Raw genomic sequence first — 20678 nt, 5'->3', positions numbered from 1 at the left:
AATTATTTATTATTTACATACAATATTACATTTTAGTTATTTTAAAACATTTTTTAATTTTTTTTTTTTTTACAGGACTCACCAAGCCAATGAATATGGCTTGTCGGTAAAGATCCTTTACAATTAATCATATTATAGTCTTACATGGTTTTATAATAATAATTACTACTTACTTAGATATAGGGAGTGAAAAAAAGTACATGTAATTTATGCTTTCAAAAACAATATTTAGAAGATGAAAAAATGTTGGTCTGGGTGTTGTGTTGTATTTTTCATTACCTTCTTCCATATCCACTCTATCCCACCCGCTGACAAGGCTCAAAATAGAGACTTAGCGGGTTATTCCTTAAAAAAAAAAATTTCATGACCATCATTAATTGACATGGACAGCTCACATCAATAATTTAATTAGCAAAATAGCAAAATTCACAAACCTTTTTTTAAAAATCAAAAAATTTGTTTCGAAAATGGAAAAAATCTTATGTATGAAGCCTATGTCAAATCTAAAATATGTTATATGCAACAATTATGGGGAGCAGGAAACCAAAATGACATAAACAGACTACAAAGACAGCAAAATAAAATATTGAAGCTAGTATATGACCTCCCTTATCTAACACAAACTAAAGAACTCTTTAAAAAAACTAAACAATGAAATTTTAATGAACTTTTTGAAGACAAAGAACTAAAACTTGAAAAAAATTGTAATGAACATGGACATTATACAAAAATATCAAAACAATACCACATACAACATTTCTAAACAACACAAGGACAATCGAGACTAACAAATCAGGGACTGAAATTATAAAATAAACTACTAGACAAAACTAAACAAATTACTCAGACAAGCTATAAAGGCGTATAAAATATCATTATCAACAACAGAGTTTAAATAAAAAAATTATATATTATTTTTGTTAAATGAATGTAATAATGCGTAAGGGTTAATAAATTAATTTAAAATATTTAAAAAAAACAACGTTTTGAGAATGTCTAAATTTATTTATTCATTTACTCATTTATTCGTTTATTCATACATATATGTTGCAATAAAAACTTATTACACTTTATTTAGTTTTCATTTTATTAACTTATATCTTTGCATTTTTGTTTATGTGCTTACTGTTTTTTTTTGTTTTCCTTCATAATTATTATTTTTCCATTAGCCTATGTTTAAAAATAAAATAGAATGTATACCCACACACCGGGCATGCTTTTGTGGATTTTTGTTTGTGTTAATGTAATAGGTTTTTTATATTTGTAACAAATGTATAGCTGTTGTAAAATGCAAAGAAAAAAATAGATTAATAAAATAAAAAAAATAAGGTACAGATATCACTAACTATGCACAGAACTCTCCTCTGATTCGCTTGGCGCGTAATTTAACCCACTTTCAAAATAAGAATTTAAAAACTATTATTTGAAAAAAAATGTTTTTACACTATATATTTAAGATGTTCCTATTCACTCGTTTGAAACACACATTCACCCTGTCCATAAACCCCCCCTCACACCCATATACACTCACCCTCATATTCACATACCTACCAAAACCACACTCCACTCACTTACCCACGCATCCTTACACACGAAAACTCGCACACATGCACTTCTACATATATTGATATCTAACTAAACTGGATTTTTATAATTGTAATTATGCAGAAAACTAATTTGAGTTTATTTTATGTTTTTTTATGATATTGTACGTATTTTTTGTATTGCTGTAGTTTTTCTGAATAAACGAAATAAAATAAAAATTTTAAACAATCAGTGGTTTATGATTATTTTTCACTGGCAATCGCTGTGCCTTCATCTTCACCTTGACATCACTAGATAATAAAAAATGGTGTGCATAATGAGCGCAACTAACCGCATTGAGAGACATTTCCTTCTAACACTTATTCAATCACCGATACCTAATCACCATTCTATACAGATACCTTAATGCCATAATTTATTTTTTATCCTGAAGAATCATCATCATAATATTCTTATAAACACCTCAAGTTCATGTGACAGTTCATCGCACATGAATTACAGCGTATACCCATCATTTTTTGTTACATGAAGGTAAGAAAATTACGTTGTCCTTCTTTCGTCTTTCAAGATAATTTCAAATGAGGTCCTGCAAGAAACAAAACTGACGTTGCTCGTTATGCAAGTTAAGAATACATTTATAAAAGGAACATATGCAGTGGTGTGTCATTTTCAAAATCAAGACCACACATTTTTATTGATTTTTTCCGTGGCGATTTACAATTTGCGTGGGTGTAACTAAAATGATTCGTTGATTTGTGTTAATTTTTGTAGGGTACGAAAAATGCGTTAGCTAACAAAAATTCAGTGCGTAACAATGCAATTTTTTTTTTACAATATTTTGATGGTTTATATAATTCTAATCGTGCATTTTATTTTAATAATATGTAAGTATGCGCGGTTTGCCAAACCTTGCATTTTTATTATTCCCTCTATTTTACCAATGTGTAATTCATGCATACAAGGCATTTTGTCGGTTAAATATTTTTTTTTCATTTAAGACAAGTCCAAGAAAATAATTTATTTGTCATAACTTTCATCAAGCCATTAGTTTTATTTGATTTAATTTTATTTTATTCAGAAAACAAACAGTCATACAAAATAAGTATTAAAAACAACAATTTTTTAACATGAAAAGACCAATTAAGTTTTCATAAATTAAAAAGATATAAACATTAAATGTGACAAAAAAAAAAAAAATAAATAAGAATTTTAAGTGAGAAAAGAATAATTGTTGACATTTGCGTTTTCCGTGGAGGTAATAAATTAAAATAAATAAAAATATCGAATGTACACTCCGAGCCATCTACGCACACACATGAACGCACATATAAAACATACACAAACATATACATTACATTCGGCACATATACATAGCATAAACCACTCAAGATGCACATTCAGCAACTATCCCAAATAATCGATCCCATGAAGAAATTTTCTGTACAAATACAACGTTCAGTTAAAAATGTCTACATCAATAGTTTCGTTAAACATCACACAAATGTATCATCCCAATATTGCGCCAAGTCAAATTAAAACTATATTATTATATAATTTTAACACATACAAAATTAATCTATCTCAATTATTTGAGCAAATTTTAATTATATTTCAATGTAACTACAGAACAATGAGAAAGTTCAGTGAATTTGTTAATAAACTATGAAACTAAGGAAAAATAAAAAAAACAAGTTTTTATCTATCGTATTACCAGCACTATCAGCACTTATCAGTCGGCCTTGTGGTGTAATGGTTAGCGTGTTTGCCTCCCGTGCAAGAGGTCTCGGGTTCGATTCCCGACGTGGTTGACATGAAATATTCATTTAAAAGGGTGTTTTTACACTAGAATATTTCATAGTCCCTGGACTGATACCCAAAGCGTAATACTGATTCTTGTAATAAAAATAAGCAAGATACGCTGCGATTGGTGTACCAATACAGTGCCCTATGCAAGGGAATGATGATGATGAGGGCGTGAAATCATATAAAATTGTTGCAACCTTTTGCCAAGAAGATAACTCATCAATCACAGAAGATATAAATCGCACCTTTGAATAAGAACGTCTTCATAAATACGATAAGAAAAACATTCACGATTCAGCAGACAGATCGAGAACACTAAAAAAATGCCCTAAGCTACATCGAGGCAAATATTTATCTATCTTTTTATTATTTATTACTGTGGCATCTTTACAAAGTCATAATAATAAGATCTTTATTTACTTTCGTGCAGCACGTGAGATTATCAATTAAAAAATGTATATTATAGAAATATTTTATTGTATTATAATATTCAAGTTTTTTGTATTTGAAATGGAGTTAATGCTTTAATTAAATTGCTAATTTGATGCAAATATTATTCTGTATAGTTAGTAAGTAAGGGACTATAGTTTATATTGTGTGTTTTAATTGATAATAACTCCAAATGCCAGGGTTCAAAAATATCATTACATTTAAATAAATATAAAAATATCCGATGCTATAATTTCAAAAAGTTTTATTTTTAAGAAAAATGGACGTTTAAAATGCAAATTATGCTTATTTTTATTTTATTTGGGAAACCAAAAGTTCTACGAGGAGATCAGGCGTATGCTTCAGGAGCCAGAACAAAGAAAATTGCTCTATAACCGGTGTAATAAATCGTGGGTATACCGGTAAAAAATGTTAACTCGAAAATATGCGGATTTGACGTAATAATGCAGTTTTGTAAAATTTGTAATGCTCTACAAACTGGCAAAATATACTTATTCGTATTAAATTTCATACATCTGTAGTTTTGAAAATAAATTTAAGGTTGTATACCGGGTATTGTATTCAGACTAAAAGCTTTAAATAACTTAATATTTTCTTAACTCTTAAAATACTGTGGATAATAATCCCTTTGCGCGCGGTGATGTAAAATCGTGTTACTACTAGTAAAAGACGGAATATTCTAAAGTTCACACAGTTTAAAAAAAAAACATGACATACTGTTTAATAATTCCTTTACCATAATTTATGTGAATAAACATATAATTTTGCCCTGTTATAGCAAAAATAATTAAAAATCACAAATACGCCGCTCATACGCCCGTACGTCCCCCATCACTGTCATCAACCGACAAATCTGTTTTAGACAACTTCCGCCGCAGAACAGCGTCTCTGTCTTCCTTGTTATGACTTCTATCTTCGTGCTCTCTCTTGTATAGGGTATCTGAATAGACGTGTTTGCTGAATTAGCGGAAATTCATTCTTCGCGTAGCAAGGATAAATATTTTTTGTATTAACATCCAGCATGGTTATAATTTTTTTTTCCAAATCCGTCGTGAAAATGTCCATCAAGATTTGAAAAAATACGAATTCATAATTTTTAAAAATAAGAGAGATATATCAAGTCTTGTGTCCTACGTTGACTAGTGTGACATCATAGCCACAGAAGAGTTAACATAAAATTAAAAAATGGAAAAATAAAAAAAATGTTCTGAAATGAACACTCATTTGAGAGTTTTTTTTACCAGTATATTCACTAAAAAAACATATTACAACAGACATGAAGAACATTTTACAGAAGGGAATATAGAAGTAGGTGAAAGTAGGTGAAATAATTCAATCAGATGAATCACACACGCAACAATAAAGGTTTCAGCTCTTTTACTTAACAAACGTCAACAGATGGAAGAGTCGAAGGAATGTAGATGTTCAAATATAGGCAGAATGGTGAATATAACCATTGAAACCAGCCAATGACAGGTCATAAGCCCTGTGGGTGCCTAGACTTCTAGATGTTTATTGCAGGAGGCTTAACTAGCAGTTCACAGTGGAGTTCAAGTGCCAACTCTAATCGATGTTAGTGAAGTATAGAATTGGAAAAATGATGATGAAAGTAGGTTAAATGCTGTCGAAATGCGATACCTCAGGCAAATGTGTGGTAAAACGATGTATGATAGGTGCACAAATGTCGAAACCCGTGAACTCTGTAAGGCTGAGATATACATTATCGACCGAATCAAGAAGGGGGAGCTGCGTTGGTTTGGACATGCCGAGCAAATGGACAACGAAGGAACGCCTAAAAGGATCTACGATGCGAATGTTGATGGATGCAGAAAACGAGGAAGGCCGAGAAAGACATTGCACGATCAAGTCCATCAAATACTTGAAGATGGACATGTCAAAAGTAGGAATAATCGGCGTGCTTGCATGAGAAGATGTATGAATGTAGAGGAAGCGAGGTATGTATGCAAAAATAGAGTGATATAGCGTTCTATCTTCTCTGGTTACCCCTACGGGGATAAATACAGGAAAACCTGGTACGAGCATTCATTAAAAAAGGTCTAATGCCCAGTACCTTCATAAATTGAAACAATGTTTAAATATAGAGGCGGTATGAAAAAAATCACCGTTTATGTACGAAAATGTGTATATTTTCGTCTTCATTGGTAACCATTTTTTGTAGATAAAATTGAAGATAAATGTTAACTTCCCATTGTACTGCAGGCCCTGTAGCTCAATCACAAATAACTATCGACGTGCTAAAAAACATGCTAAGCATTTAAGCGATCACAAAGAACAATAATAAACATGCTTAAGTAATCGCAGTCATAAGTCAACGCGTGTGTAATCTCTAAGTCTACGCTCGTATCGGTTTGTTTTTTGTTTTCCTCGTAAATAAATACAGGTCACTGCCAAATCGGCGTTTACTGTAAAAAATTATACCATATATAGCGTTGGCAAAAAAGTAAGGAATATCTAGTACAAAAAAAATAATTAAATTACAATTACCAAGTGAGCATACAATTGTATTTATGATAAAATGTATAAGTAAATAAATAAATTTAGTACTAATAAGTGAAGATTAAATTTCTATTACTATGGCGACTGATTTTTTTGACATTTTGCTTGCCGACCGCCGGCTAAATGCAATAAATAGCATGATAAATAAATAAATAACAATAGCAGTTTTGGAATATTTTCCATATTTACACCGGCAAAATTCAAGCATGTGCTAAACGTAAATATTTTGACATTTAATATTAGGTGTTCACTGATGTTCCATTGTGATCGCGAATACGAAAAGCAACCAAGGTGAGAAATTGTTATCACGTCGCTAATTAGCACATCGATAGTTATTTGTAATTGAGTTACTGGACTTAAAGAATGGTAGGCTAACGCATAAAACTACTGCTCAATTAGGCAAACTTGTCTCCACTCAATTTCCTTATTCAGGATTTTTGGCTAAGAGCTGCCATCGAGTCGAAAACACTTGCCAAGGGTTCTAGTTCAATTTATTTCAATTATTCAATTATTCAATTGTTTCAATTATTCTTCATCCGGCTAAAACAGAGAGAAAACCACGGTCACCAGTAACTACTTTCTCCTAAAATCATACGTCCTATCGTTTCAAAAGGTATTATAATTTAGATCGAAAAATTGAGGCACAATAGCATGCGTTGAAGGGAGAAAGACTATTGAACGGTTTATATAATTAAACATTTTTGTGACTTGACTGTTTCAAAATAGCCCCAGGAGTATTGGAAACTTTCTACTGGGTTGTTGAACAATAAGGCTGTGTTATTGTACCTGCGTGAAAAGAAAAGTCCATTGAAAAATACGTAGGGCCGTTATCGCGTATTAGACATTTATTTATTTATGTATTTATACTTTTACATTGTTTGTATTCTTTTTTCATAAAGAATAATGTACCCTCACTGGGGTGTCCCGTGCCGAGGGCAACATTTTACAAAATGTAAAACATGTCTAAGATTAGCTATTTTTATTTTTATTTATTTTATTTTATTAGGGAAATCAACAGTTCTACATACATATTTTTAGTAAACAAACAGATATAGTGTATAAACTCAGAACTAATAACAGATTTCCACATAGTATACAAAGTTAGTAAAGAAAATATATATTACATATCAAATAAATACATACAATTTATACATATAAAAATATTATTTTCAAGTACTCAATAATCAAAGATTTTTTAAATATTAATTTTAAGAAATTAAGTTACTGTAAATTGGGCGGGGTAAGGACAAAAATGCCTGAAGAGAGGATAAGGAGGGGGGGGGGGAGGTGTACATGTATTTAACAACGTTAACATAATTATAACAATACAAAAACGCAAATTATCTAATTAACCTAATTATCATCAACACAATAAACAATAAAAAACTAAAATAATCATAAAAAACATAACCAATTTATATGGACCAATAGATCAAATTTCATAAACAGTACACACATTTTACCTATTTGGCTTGATCCACTCATCGATACGTGCGCAACCCACCTCCACTATCCATTTCTTAATATTTATTTTATATTATGAGAACTCACTAATTGTCCTTATGGATATGGAAGTAGATTGTACACTTTAACCGAGTAGTAGGCCAATCATCTTTGACCGAAGTTTGTATTTTTTTTTGTTGCAGCATCAGGGTGGAGTATCTAGTAACTCTTGCATTTGTAACGGAAGGTAGATAATAATGTTTACGTGCGCATAGTTACAAAGCTTTTACATAAAGTTGTTTTATAGATTTTACATTAAGATTTTCAAATATACCGAGGGAGCTAGTTCTGATTGGGACTCTTAAGATAATTTTTATTAAAGCTTTTTGTGCAATTATTATTTGCTTGATCAGTGTGTCATTTGCACATCCCCATCCAATTATTCAATATTCAAAAACTGATCGAATTATTGCGTAATATATTTTTACAAGTTTTATTAAGGCTTATTATATTTCTTATAGCTTTAAAAAGTAAATTTGCTTTTTCAATTTATTTTTAATATGATTAATTTGATTAGTCCATTTTAAATTCCCATCTATATAAATTCCACAAATATTAAATTGATTCTACTCTGTTCAACGATTTACAAATACATACAATATTTATTGATAATATTTCATCAAATAAATTAATAAATGAGAGATTCATATTAAACCCTCTTAAAGTAGAAATATTAATTATAAAAGTAATTTGAAGAAACCTTTAACATTCAAAACGGAAAATCTACATAAATTATTTAATGTTCATACAGTCGACACTATTTACAAAATAAATTCTAGTATACACATTTACAAAGAAGAAAAAATAAACGAATTTGAGATGACAATGTTTGAGTATGTCCAAATGCTTGCAGACTGCCTGGATTTCCTCCCTAGGGAGTTGTTCATATTTAAATGTATTACAACAGAGAGGGAAAACATTTTTGAGAAGGGAAAATGGAAGTCTAGGCATTTACAGGGCTTATGACCTGTCATTGGTTGGTTTAAGTGGTCACTTTACACACTGTGTAACATTCACCATTATGCCCATGTTTCAACATCCACATTTCCTCAACTCTTCCATCTGTTGACTTTTGTGAAGTAAAAGAGCTGAAACCTTTATCACGTGGGTGAGATTCATCCGGCTGAAACAAATTACCTACTAGGCAACGCCTGAAAACAATTTTCAATTTTACTTCACGAAATACACAGGTAGTGGGAAAATGTGGATGTTGCCATTGAAAGGTCATAAGCCCGGTAAATGCCTAGACTTCCATAATCCCTTCTCAAAAATGTTTTCCCTCTCTGTTGTAATAAATTTGAATTTGAGATAAATAAGTCACTCAGAAAACAAAATATCTAAATTCCTAAAATCCTCACAAGTCATGGTCAAAATAGTTTTGTTTTCAATGAAATAAAAAATCACAATAATCTCCTCGATGAACTCAAAACGAATTAATTTATTTTATTTTTCACATAAAAACAAAACATAGAATTTATACAATGGTTTCAATATGTCGAAATAAATATATATTTAAATTTTTCTCTAATACATTAAGAGGATAGCTTTTATTACAATATGATAATATTTATGCTAAGTACTTGTTTTAGTGTAACAGTGTTAATATTGTACACGTTAGGGTGTGTGTATATGTGTATGGGTGTGTGATTATTGTATGTAAGTGTGCCAATGTGAAGTGAATATAAGTGGACTTATTAAACAATGATTATCAAGAATCATCTGTTTTTTTTATCAAACCTTAATTAGGAAACTCAAAACTAATATTAAAATTGATACATCAGTAAATAAATTCAAAGTAAATTTTAAGAAAAAAAATTTTTAACCAGAGTAAAAACAGCTTTCTATTTTAATTTGTTTTAACTGTATGATAATTTTCTTTTTATTTCGTACAATTTATTTATTTTTGTCAAGTATTTTGAAATTATATAACTTCAAATTACAAAATAAATAAAAAAGTGTAAGTCACTCTCCAAGTACAACAGCTAGTCTTTTTTTTGAAAAGTAACAGCTTTAACATAAAAAAAATGTATAAAAAAGTAGATATAAATAAAAAGTACCAGCCATTTCTTACAGTTAATTAAATAAAAAATGGAATAAAAATAAACCAAAATTAAAAAAAAAAAACAAATAAATAAAAAAGTTTAGAAAACACCCACAGTGAAAAAAATATACAATGTTATGGTGTCTATTGCTTACTTGAATTATATTTGATACAATTTTATTAATTCGATTGCTCTTACCAATAGTCATTTATAGTATAGAAATCTTAATTAATTTATTAGAAACACTATCAACACCCCTGCAAATTTTTAAACATTTATTTTTTTAATTTTATTGGAAAGCTTGTTATAAATTTTACTGCCATGCATACAAAAAAGGAAAACGATAAAGATACGCCTAAGGTAAATTTTTATTATGTGCAAAAGAAAAAAACACTGCTCCAGTGCCATAATCCAAGGAAAAAATACGGAAATATACTTACATGAAGAAAAGTCAGACTTTGTTTCCCCTTAAGTTTTCTATGTCCATGAAGTTCTCTGTTCATCATTGTTCTATTAACCGCTGTTATATTTTTAAACGATGTTTGTTATAATAAAGTGTTTAAATGAAAGTTCACCGGTAAAAGGTTCTCTATTAGTCTCGTGCTCAATTCCACTGTCTTCCAAACAGAACTCTATGCTATCTATGCCTGCGCACGTCAGTCAATACAAAAACAAAATATATGTTTATTCTTTAGACAGTCAGGCTGCTCTTAAAGCACTGAACTCAGTCGAGATCAATTTTAAATTTACTTTGGAATGTCTACGGGCGCTTAATAGTGTCGGTGAGTGTAACAGTGGCATTAATTTGGGTATCTGGACACTCAATCATCGACGGTAACGAGGCAGCTGATGAATTGGCAAGGCTGGGAGCTGAGACAGCCCCAATAGGCCCTGAGCCCTACAGTGGGTTGCCCAAATGTGCTCCTCGTAACGAGCTTAGGTCATGGGCCAGGAAGCACAGCGTTATGCTCTGGCAAAAAGTACCTGGTCAGCACCATGCAAAGGAACTGATAAAAGGGTTCTCGCAAAGGTTTGCCTTCGACCAAATAAAGCTCAGCCTAAATCAAGTGAGGGTTATCACTACAGCCCTTTCAGGGAACTGCAGATTAAACAAACATCTCGCTAGAATAAACCTTTCCGAAACTTCTAGATGTAGGTTCTGCAGTGCAGATGAGGAAACTCCTATACACATTGTTTCGGATTCATTTTCTTTTATTCAAGTGTCAAGCCATTCCTTCCTTTGAATCCGGTGGTCCTTGTTTTGAATCCCAATGTACCTACTCCTCCCTGACGGCGAGTCAAGAAAGCAACGCGTGACAACACAACAAAAAAACCGTACCGCGAACAACAACGAAAACCGTACCGCGGGCGTGACAGTGATTTCGAATCACCAACATATAAGAAAACGTGCAAAGTGACCAGTGCAAACGATAACGGTGTCTTTCTGGACCAGTGCCAAAGGGAGGAAACCGTAAGTCCTTACTCCTTTCATTAATTCCAGGATTGACACTGAAAACCATAAGGTCAATTAGTTTACCTAAAATCAAACGTTCCTTGTTTTCTTCGAACACGCGTATCGCGAGAGGGCAGGCCTTGTTTACAGTCCCTAGGTCGAAGGTATCGAGCATTCAACACACATTCTATGTAAATATGATATTTTACATCGTAAAAGGAGCCTCATCCTCGGGGGATCATTTGTTAAACCTGGGGATATTAAAGAGCTCGCCTCCCACGTAATGGACCGCTATTTTACGGATCTCGGCTTGGAGGGGGAGATTAAGCGAAATTTAAACTCTCGCCTTCCAGACAGTAGACAGGCTCTTTATAGACCTGGGCTTGGAGGGGAGAACTATTCACGGGGACTCGTCACAATAGATCTTCACAGCTCGAACTGACGTCAGGAGCTTGAAAAGCAATGACCTCCACCTCTAAGAATAAGAATAAGAAAGTTCACCGGTCATTTGACTGGTGGAGTAAAGGCGACCCCCTCATGTGAGAACTCTGTCCGTGCTGGCTGCTTCTCTGGCTGCGTACCACTGTTGGATTGAGAACGAACACCTACTAATCTATAAATATCATTGACATAATACATCAGAAATTAACATTATTTTTTTTTACTGTTTGTGGACACAAAATGCTCACTCTCGTACATAAGGGCCATTACCAAGACTCCATTGTATTAATTTATTTGGTATAATAAGGCCTTGTGCGTTAATTTTCGGTTTTGTAAAATGATTGGCACAGACAAGACTGGATCAACAGCTGTTTAACTCGGTAATTAATAATCAGCGAAACGAAGTGGGATATGTTCCGCAGAGGCCGCCGATTCCATATATAATATGTCCGTAGGTCTGGGTCTTTAGCAAGTGCGCGATCGTCAAATCGTTCGGTTTTTTCGCCAGCCTTAGACGAAAAATACTTAAGGTAGTTTTAAATGAATTATATCTATCTATATGGTCTTCGAAAGACGATGGTGATGTGAGCTTAATTTCAAGACTGGGAAAGACAGCTTTTCCAGTGACTGTATAGTCCTATACGGGACCAGCACAGTCGGCCACATTTCTCACACTTCCAGATGTGGGGAAGGCTCAAGTAGGTAGCTGCCTTCCTCGCAGTCTTTTAAGCCTCAAACTTTCCAGTCAGAGGTCGTCGTATGCCGCTTTTCTCTCCTTTACGGCTACTCTCCACACATCTTTATCTCTAGGTCTTAGGTCTTAGGTCTTAGGTCTTAGGTCTTAGGTCTTAGGTCTTAGGTCTTAGGTCTTAGGTCTTAGGTCTTAGGTCTTAGGCCTTAGGTCTTAGGTCTTAGGTCTTAGGTCTTAGGTCTTAGGTCTTAGGTCTTAGGTCTTAGGTCTTAGGTCTTAGGTCTTAGGTCTTAGGTCTTAGGTCTTAGGTCTTAGGTCTTAGGTCTTAGGTCTTAGGTCTTAGGTCTTAGGTCTTAGGTCTTAGGTCTTAGGTCTTAGGTCTTAGGTCTTAGGTCTTAGGTCTTAGGTCTTAGGTCTTAGGTCTTAGGTCTTAGGTCTTAGGTCTTAGGTCTTAGGTCTTAGGTCTTAGGTCTTAGGTCTTAGGTCTTAGGTCTTAGGTCTTAGGTCTTAGACTTTGCTTAGTTTTTGCAATCTATGACCAAAAATGGGATATTGTCAGTAAGTTAGTCTTTGACATGCGTTTCCATTGGTATACCCGTATATATGTTTCTTATAGCTATATTTTGTATTACTTGTAAATATAAATACAAGTAATACAAAATAGAGCTTAATCTGATACACACTCTTTTGTGGCAGCCCCAGATGCACGACAAGTATACCAAATGAACGTACAATAGCTATCAGCTGTGCTTTATTTTTAATATCAGTTGTTTCATCGATCTGAAGCGCAAATTTTTCAGCCAATAACAGTTTTCTCATCAGTGTTCTTAATATATCGCTTGACATATCGTGAATACGTCTTTTAACAGTATCAGCAGACAACGAAACTTTATTCACTTCCTTAACTTCATTGGGCCCAAGCATAAGTCGAACAATTTCCATGCATTCTGGTTTAATAAGTGTTTCGCCAATCGTATGTGGTTTCTTTTGACGTGCACTTAATTTTGCAACATGGTAGCTAACTTCTAAGGCCTTTTCAGAAACCATAATGACCGATTTCATAAATATCTTCTGTTTTTTATTTTGTTCTAAGCACCTCTTAAAATACTGTCTGTCTTCGTTGGCGTGGCTGGGATGGTTTGAATGTAGATGGCGATTTAATTTACTGGGTACCATTGACTCGTTTGATAGCTGTTCGCTGCAAATGATGCACTGTGGCTTTGGAGCCGTTTCGTCACCACACCACGAGAATCCATATTTAAAATAGTCTTCGTCGTACTTTCTTTTCACTGTCTTTTTTAGTGTTTTTGTAACACTTGTGCCGAGTTCTTCATTCGGATCTTTTCTTCATTCGGATTCGGTATAAAACTAAATATGTATCACACGAAGAAGGCTAACCACACACAATTCAACAACACAATTAATGGTAATTATCGTAAGTGGTGGAAACTTGTTTACTTAACTTTGTGTTGTAAAAATAGTGACAGCTCTGCACACGACAGTAATATCAGACGAGTATACGTGAACTGAGCCGCTCAGTGTTGCCACCTTGTCATTTATATTCCCGCTAAAATCTACAGAAAATCCCGTCAGATTCCGTCAAAACTTACTTGTATTTCCGCTAGATGACCCGCCAGATTTCATCACTCAACATAAACCACATTATATTATAATAATTATTATTATTCTATACTAAAATGTCAAAATACATTGAATTTGACCGCGGCACACCTGTATCCAGCTCACGGCACACCAGTGTGCCACGGCACACCGGTTGCGGAGCACTGCTCTATTGGCTACAAGCGTCACTTAGACCTGTGTAGATTTATTCTAAAGGGTCTTCGCAAATTAACTATTACCCTTCAAGAGTAGATTCCTGAAGAGTCAAGCAACTGAAAAGTAGGCGAGTGCCCCGGTATTGCTAAATCTCCTCATCCAAGGCCAGGTCTTTTAAATGTAGGGTAGATACAAAATCTTTTAAGTTTAGTACAGTACTCGGCAGTAAATAAAATACATCAGGCTTAAGAATGAGACTGCTGACTTTGTAGAGCGTCGTCTCTGTCGCAGGAGTTCGGTATCTGTATGCATGTATGTATGACAAAGACGACGCTCTACAAAGCTGCAGTTTGCCGATTCTCTTTCTTAAGCCCAATGTACTTTATTTAATGCCGACTACTGTACTGATCTCCAAGTTTAGTCTTGATTCTAGTATTACTACGGCTTTTGTCGGGTTTCATATGCGTAAACACTCGACGCGTTATCCATTCGGGATACTTCGGTATTACTCGGAAATACGTCTCCAGTTCGGGATGTTTTTAAATCACTCAGGCGCACGTTATTATTTAGCGCTGTTTACGTTTTAAACGCCAAAAATCACCCCTGAGTACACCTACTAACGTCACTCAACATAAATATTTTAGTTTTTAATGTAGTATCTCGTCCACGCATTCTACGCAATAGATGTCTTATTAATGAATTAGGTGTGTACGTTTATTGCTGGGGTGGAAAACGTATCGGGAACCTCCACTCGACGCGTCTACTATTTACGAAGCCAATTCTAGTAGATTCCGAAACATTCCGAACGGATAACATGCCGGGTATTTACGAATATATGCTGTCGAGTAGTGAAGAAACTTTTCAGGCTTGCGTTTTCTACAAAACGCAATCGTTGGAAGTTTCATGCAATTTGAGATTAAATAAATGATTGGACGAATTGACGATTTTAAGCGTGCTTTAGGCCCTTCGTCGGATCCATAACAATGAAGTTTTATCACAGATTCGTTCTGACTTAATCAAATGATCACAAATCATTGTGCCAAACTCCACGGGCGGGTAACATGAGCAAACAAAGGAAACCCGAGTCAGCGCCTTTCCAATGTGGATCGAGGTCAGATATCATAAGGTCAACTTTAGGTCAGTGTGATGTAACTTGTGTACATGCAAGTCTATTGACAGGTCAAGGCTACGTCGGTTCATCGTGCCTACGCTTATGTTTGTAATATAACTTGAAAATAAAAATGAATACTTATAATCCATCCATCAGTTGCCTATCAATATGAGACTCGGAGTTCCAGTAACGATCTGATTTCTCGACAAATAGTTAGAACTTCCTTAGCACAGAGACAATACTTCTACATAGGACAAAAGCTTTATAATATAATGCCAGAGTCATGGAAATGTTGCAAGAACCACAAGCTAAAGAGGTTGCTGACTACTTTCCTTGGAGAAATTGGTCGCAGGGGGGTTAATGGCGGCTGTTAGATGGCCAACACATCTTTTTATTTAAATTGTTAATATATATTTTTAGTTTTTTACTGATTTAATTTTTAAGATCCTCATGACTTTTTAACTTGTTTTAACTTTGTATTTATTTTTTCAAATTTTTATTACATCTTTTACTTTATTTTTTAATATGCTGTTTTTTTTTTCTTTCTTTAAATATGCTTTTTGCTATACAACATACATTAATTTTTTATTATGACTTTAAATATGTTTCTTACTATGTATTCTTTTTTTATGTTTTCACTGCATTTATTACTTTGTTTTAATAATTTATTTTTTTTGCTACGTTTTTTTACTACATTTTTTACTATGTTTTTACTACATTTTTACTATGTTTTTACTACAATTTTACTATGTTTTAACTACAATTTTACTATGTTTTTACTACAATTTTACTATGTTTTTACTACATTTTTTACCATGTTTTTACTCCATTTTTTACTTTGTTTTTCACTTTGTCCTGTATCTTTATAACTGTTTCTATAAATTGAATACTGTTTTTTATATTTTTTTGACTGTTTTAGAACGGGGTAAATAGCCCTAGTTAGACAGTCAAAGCAACTTTACATAAATTATAATTTTGTGTATGTAATATAATGATAATAAATAAATAAATAAAAATGAAAATAAAATACTCCTCTTTGGAGTGCATGTAAATGACCAAAAAGTAAATATAATTATATATATATAATTAGAATTAATAAAATGCCATGAAATATTACATTATGAAAGTAGTCATCCATGTTTGATACAATTACTATTATTACTTTTTTGTCTAGCCTATCACTATTATTATTTTCCAATGGAAACGGAACAAATCGCATTTATTAAAGATCCCCAAAACAAAACTAAAAGGAAAATAAATGAAAGCTATCGAGAAAAAAGGAACAAAGTAACACGATCAACAGTCGTGATAATAAATTTTAGCAACAATACTTGTAGATTATGCTACAAATTGTGCATAAATAATAAAATTATAATACTATGTGGTGTCTTAATGGTTTACAATATAAAATGGCGAACATAACAAAAATTTCACGCATTCTTCTAAAGCATTATTTACTCAAGCTTCTATATAGTGATAAAATAAACAGTCTTGGACAATATTATGACAATAATAATCATAACATTTTCTAATACGTATGCATTTTTTATTTATTTATTTTGCAGAAACAAACAGTCGACAATGATATAATATCATAAAAAAAGAAAAAGTTTAAAGACAGAACAGCGAAGTTTCTAAATAAAAATTATACATATTAAATTGTGGTACAACCAAAGGGTGGGTATATGTGTATTTGTATGAGAGTAAATGTATAGGTGTGTTTGTGTGTATGTGGCAGTAAGTGTTCGGGTGTGTGTAAGCATAATTAAATAGCAAGTGGAATCGTATTACAGCTTCAAAGAATCAGTCTTAATTTATTTTTTTATTATTTAATAATTTATTATTTTTAAATAAATTAAGGGGCTTGTTAAATATATCAATAAATAAAAAAAAAAGCATTACAGTTAGAGCAAGAACGATAGAGGAAAGAGTGTTGTGCATAGTTAGTGCTACTGATTGGCAGATGGAATAAATACTCATTTCTTGTCACGCGAAAGGGGACAGTAAAATTAATTTCGGAGAGTAGATTAAAAGAGTCTACTTTATTATTTGATAATTTATATAAATAGCATAATTCAGATAAAGTGCGTCTATTTTCAAGGGTATAAAATCCATTTTGTTTAGCAGATTGGCTGTAAGTGCAAAGCGTTTTGTTATTTTTATCGAAAAGCGTCGAACATTTTCAATCCTTTCTATGTTTGTTATGTATTGTGGGCTTCACACAACGGATGCAAACTTCAAGTTACTGCGTACCAAAGTGTTGTATAAAGTTTACAATGTGATTGGTTTTTTAAAGGGTTTGGAAGTTCTTAAAATGAGGTCCAGCATTTGGTAAGCTTTTTCAATAATAGAATTTATGTGAGACCCAAACAGCAATCTTCTATCAAGAATAACTCCTAAGTCTGTAATCTCGCTACACAGTGATATGGAATTATATAGAGATGGATATATGACGAACGAACGAACTTACAAAATGAAATTGTAACAAAATAATCCTGCGGTTTTCTCTGCCATATTCGGACATACGGTACAAAAATATGATAAATAAAAAAAAAGGGAAATGTTGCGACATTTTCATTTTGATTATTCTTCTTAAAAAAATACCAAATTGGTTCAGTTTTGGACTGCGAAAAACGGAGCAACGAAACATCCATTTTGTCGATTTTAGTTAGGTATTTGCTAGAGTGACTGAAAAACGGTGCTCAAATACCTATTCATCAAAATAGCCTGGCATCGCATATCATCTTAAGGTTTGACAAATTAATAATTAAATAAATAAATGGTTCTTTTATTATTGTAGTAACGATTTTAAAAAAAAATATATGCTTATAATCCTGTTAAAATATTTTTAATTTTAACACAAAATAGACCGGTATTTGTATTTACCAGGGGCGAATCGTCCATATTATCGATTACACGCAGCTTACCATTATATTTAACTATCAATAAAAGTGTTTTATAGCAGTTTTAATTATAGAAGAATAAATAAAATAACCTATATTATATTATAAATTAACGTCACCGTTTATATCTTCCTTAAAAAATAAATATAAGCGCTTACTGCAGCTTATTTCTCAATAAAAAATGCATACTGTACTTTAACATTAAAAAACCCAGTAGGTATATTTTCCTTGCTGAGTTCACTCGCGGAAATCATATATTATTTGAAGCTTTTCTATTTGAAGAGTAGCATTTTAAACATTCTTTCCCAAGGTCCATTTTCGTTTGATGGTATTCTGTTGACATATGACGCCAGTTTTGTTGTCTGTGCGTCTTAGCTAGTGGCGCTGTTTTCGGTGTTGTCAATTATTGGCATTATTCATTTTTAGTTTAGAAGGAAACGAAGCTGACGGCTCGGCGGTCACGATGCCGACAGTCACGTGACATTTTTGTTGCAGTATTATTGCAAATATGCCTAATAAATGTTGTTGTTATGTTATGTAATGTAATGTTATATGTACAGTTAAAACTATGTATTTTGGCATAAATAAATTAATCTAAATTTAATTTAATTGTTTTCTTTAAAGTATTTCAGAAAAAATATATATTAACGTTTCTCATTACGTAAAATAAACATTGTGTATATAATGGGGAGTGACGTCTTATATTATATATTTTTAAAAATATTTTATATTAACGTCAACTGTATATATATACTTTTTCTCTTTTGGGGTATAATTGTTTTTCTATTTCTTAAAAAATATTTTTATTTATGGGAAACATATTCGATAACCATATTTGCAATAACAAATCGGTTTCTTAGAACAGGCATTTGACCATATAGGAACCGATTGCAACATTAGGCATACTAATATTTCTGGCATGCCGACCCGACCCTTCATATACTGAGCCTACTCCCAGTACAAGAAAAAATTGTCAGAGTGTGTTTGTGCCATTTTGTTGAATATGAAATGTATGTATAAATAAAAAAAAATAAATTTTTAAATTTATTTTTGATTTCTAAATATTCTCAGTATAAAATGTAAATTACAAAAAAAATATACGGTGTTTTGAATCAGTGCTACACAAAAAGAAATTATGAACATGTTTATTTTATTAAACTTATTTTTCAACATGTTTTTTTTTTTAAATTTGGATACATGTACTGTAAAATAATCGAGAATATACCTACATATTTCGCGAAGTAATTAATTTTTGTTTGTTTGTTGTATTATTGGTAATAATTATTTGAGTTAAAAATAAGTAGGTATCCCGTCTTCTGTTGTCATCAAGTGAAATTGGAGCTGGAGAGATGAAGTTGTTTGTACACAAAACCATAGAAAAAGAAGCCGTGTATCTGTATATACTTGATGACTTATATGTATGTATGTACAAATTATTTAAAAAAAAGCTTACCCATAAAAAAAGTCATCGTTCGCCACTGGTATTTACCTGTATTGAACAAAGCGTATAATACAGTATACCTACGTGGGCAGTGAACGAATTAGTAGATTGATTTATTTCATTGGTTTGTGTACATATTAAAAAGTGAATTGTTCCGTTTATGAAATATTTCTCAATGTTACTTAAAGGTTAAGGCTACCAAATACTATGTGAACTTAATTCTAAGCAACGTGAACCAAATTTAACGACCGGGTATCAAAAAGAGAAATAAAAATATTTATCTTTTATTTGTACTAGACCACGATCAATTATACTGTTGTAAACTAAGTAAATTACTTTTGTAAGATTAGTTATCATGTTGCACTACCAAAAATAATTAACTGTATATAAAATATACTGACCAACAAATAAAAACTAGAAGAAAAATAATTACAGTAATTAATGGGTTGGCGATTTTCGGCAATAAAGTCTGGGAACATTACAAATATTTTAAACTTACAACGTAGGATTACGTTTGGAGCTCCAACCTCAGTAAGATATTAACAGAAGAAACGAGGAAGCTGTTTAATGCGTATTTATTTCATGGCGAATAAATAATGAATTGTGTTGCGCGAGTGTAACGGCGATGACGAGTCAAAGAGACTGCACTTGAACTACAATGCTGGAACTGGCTTTACTGAACTAAACTAAACTGGGCGTTGACTGCGCCCGTGGTCTCTTTATAAACCACGTTCCTTTGTTCTTCATTTCTCCTTGGCAAGGACGATGTAGGACGTTGATCTCGTGTTTCGCAAAATATAATGAATTGAATTCAATAGAAAACGCTAACTTGCTTCTTGGAGTCATGACTCTATATTTCCGGTAAAATTAACCCAATAATTTTTGACTACTCTCTTGGTGACAAACCATTAAAGAGAGTTAACATTATTAAGGATCTCGGGGTTTATTCTGACACAAAATTAAATTTTAAACTTCATATAGATTACATAACTCGTAAGTCAC

General features: G+C 32.4%; 1 non-coding gene across 1 annotated transcript; it reads left to right on the top strand.

Annotated features, from left to right (window-relative positions):
- The first annotated feature begins 3280 nt into the window (after positions 1-3280).
- TRNAG-CCC (transfer RNA glycine (anticodon CCC)) lies at positions 3281-3353 on the top strand. The gene has a single exon. It is a non-coding gene; the product is annotated as a tRNA-Gly (tRNA).
- The last annotated feature ends 17325 nt before the right edge of the window (positions 3354-20678 follow it).

Source organism: Micrasema longulum, unplaced genomic scaffold (assembly GCF_059751315.1).
Source record: "Micrasema longulum isolate JH-2025_06_02 unplaced genomic scaffold, ASM5975131v1 h1tg000615l, whole genome shotgun sequence".
NCBI lineage: Eukaryota > Metazoa > Arthropoda > Insecta > Trichoptera > Brachycentridae > Micrasema > Micrasema longulum.
The sequence above is the reverse complement of the archived record's forward strand: the minus strand, read 5'-3'. Positions and strand labels throughout refer to the sequence as shown.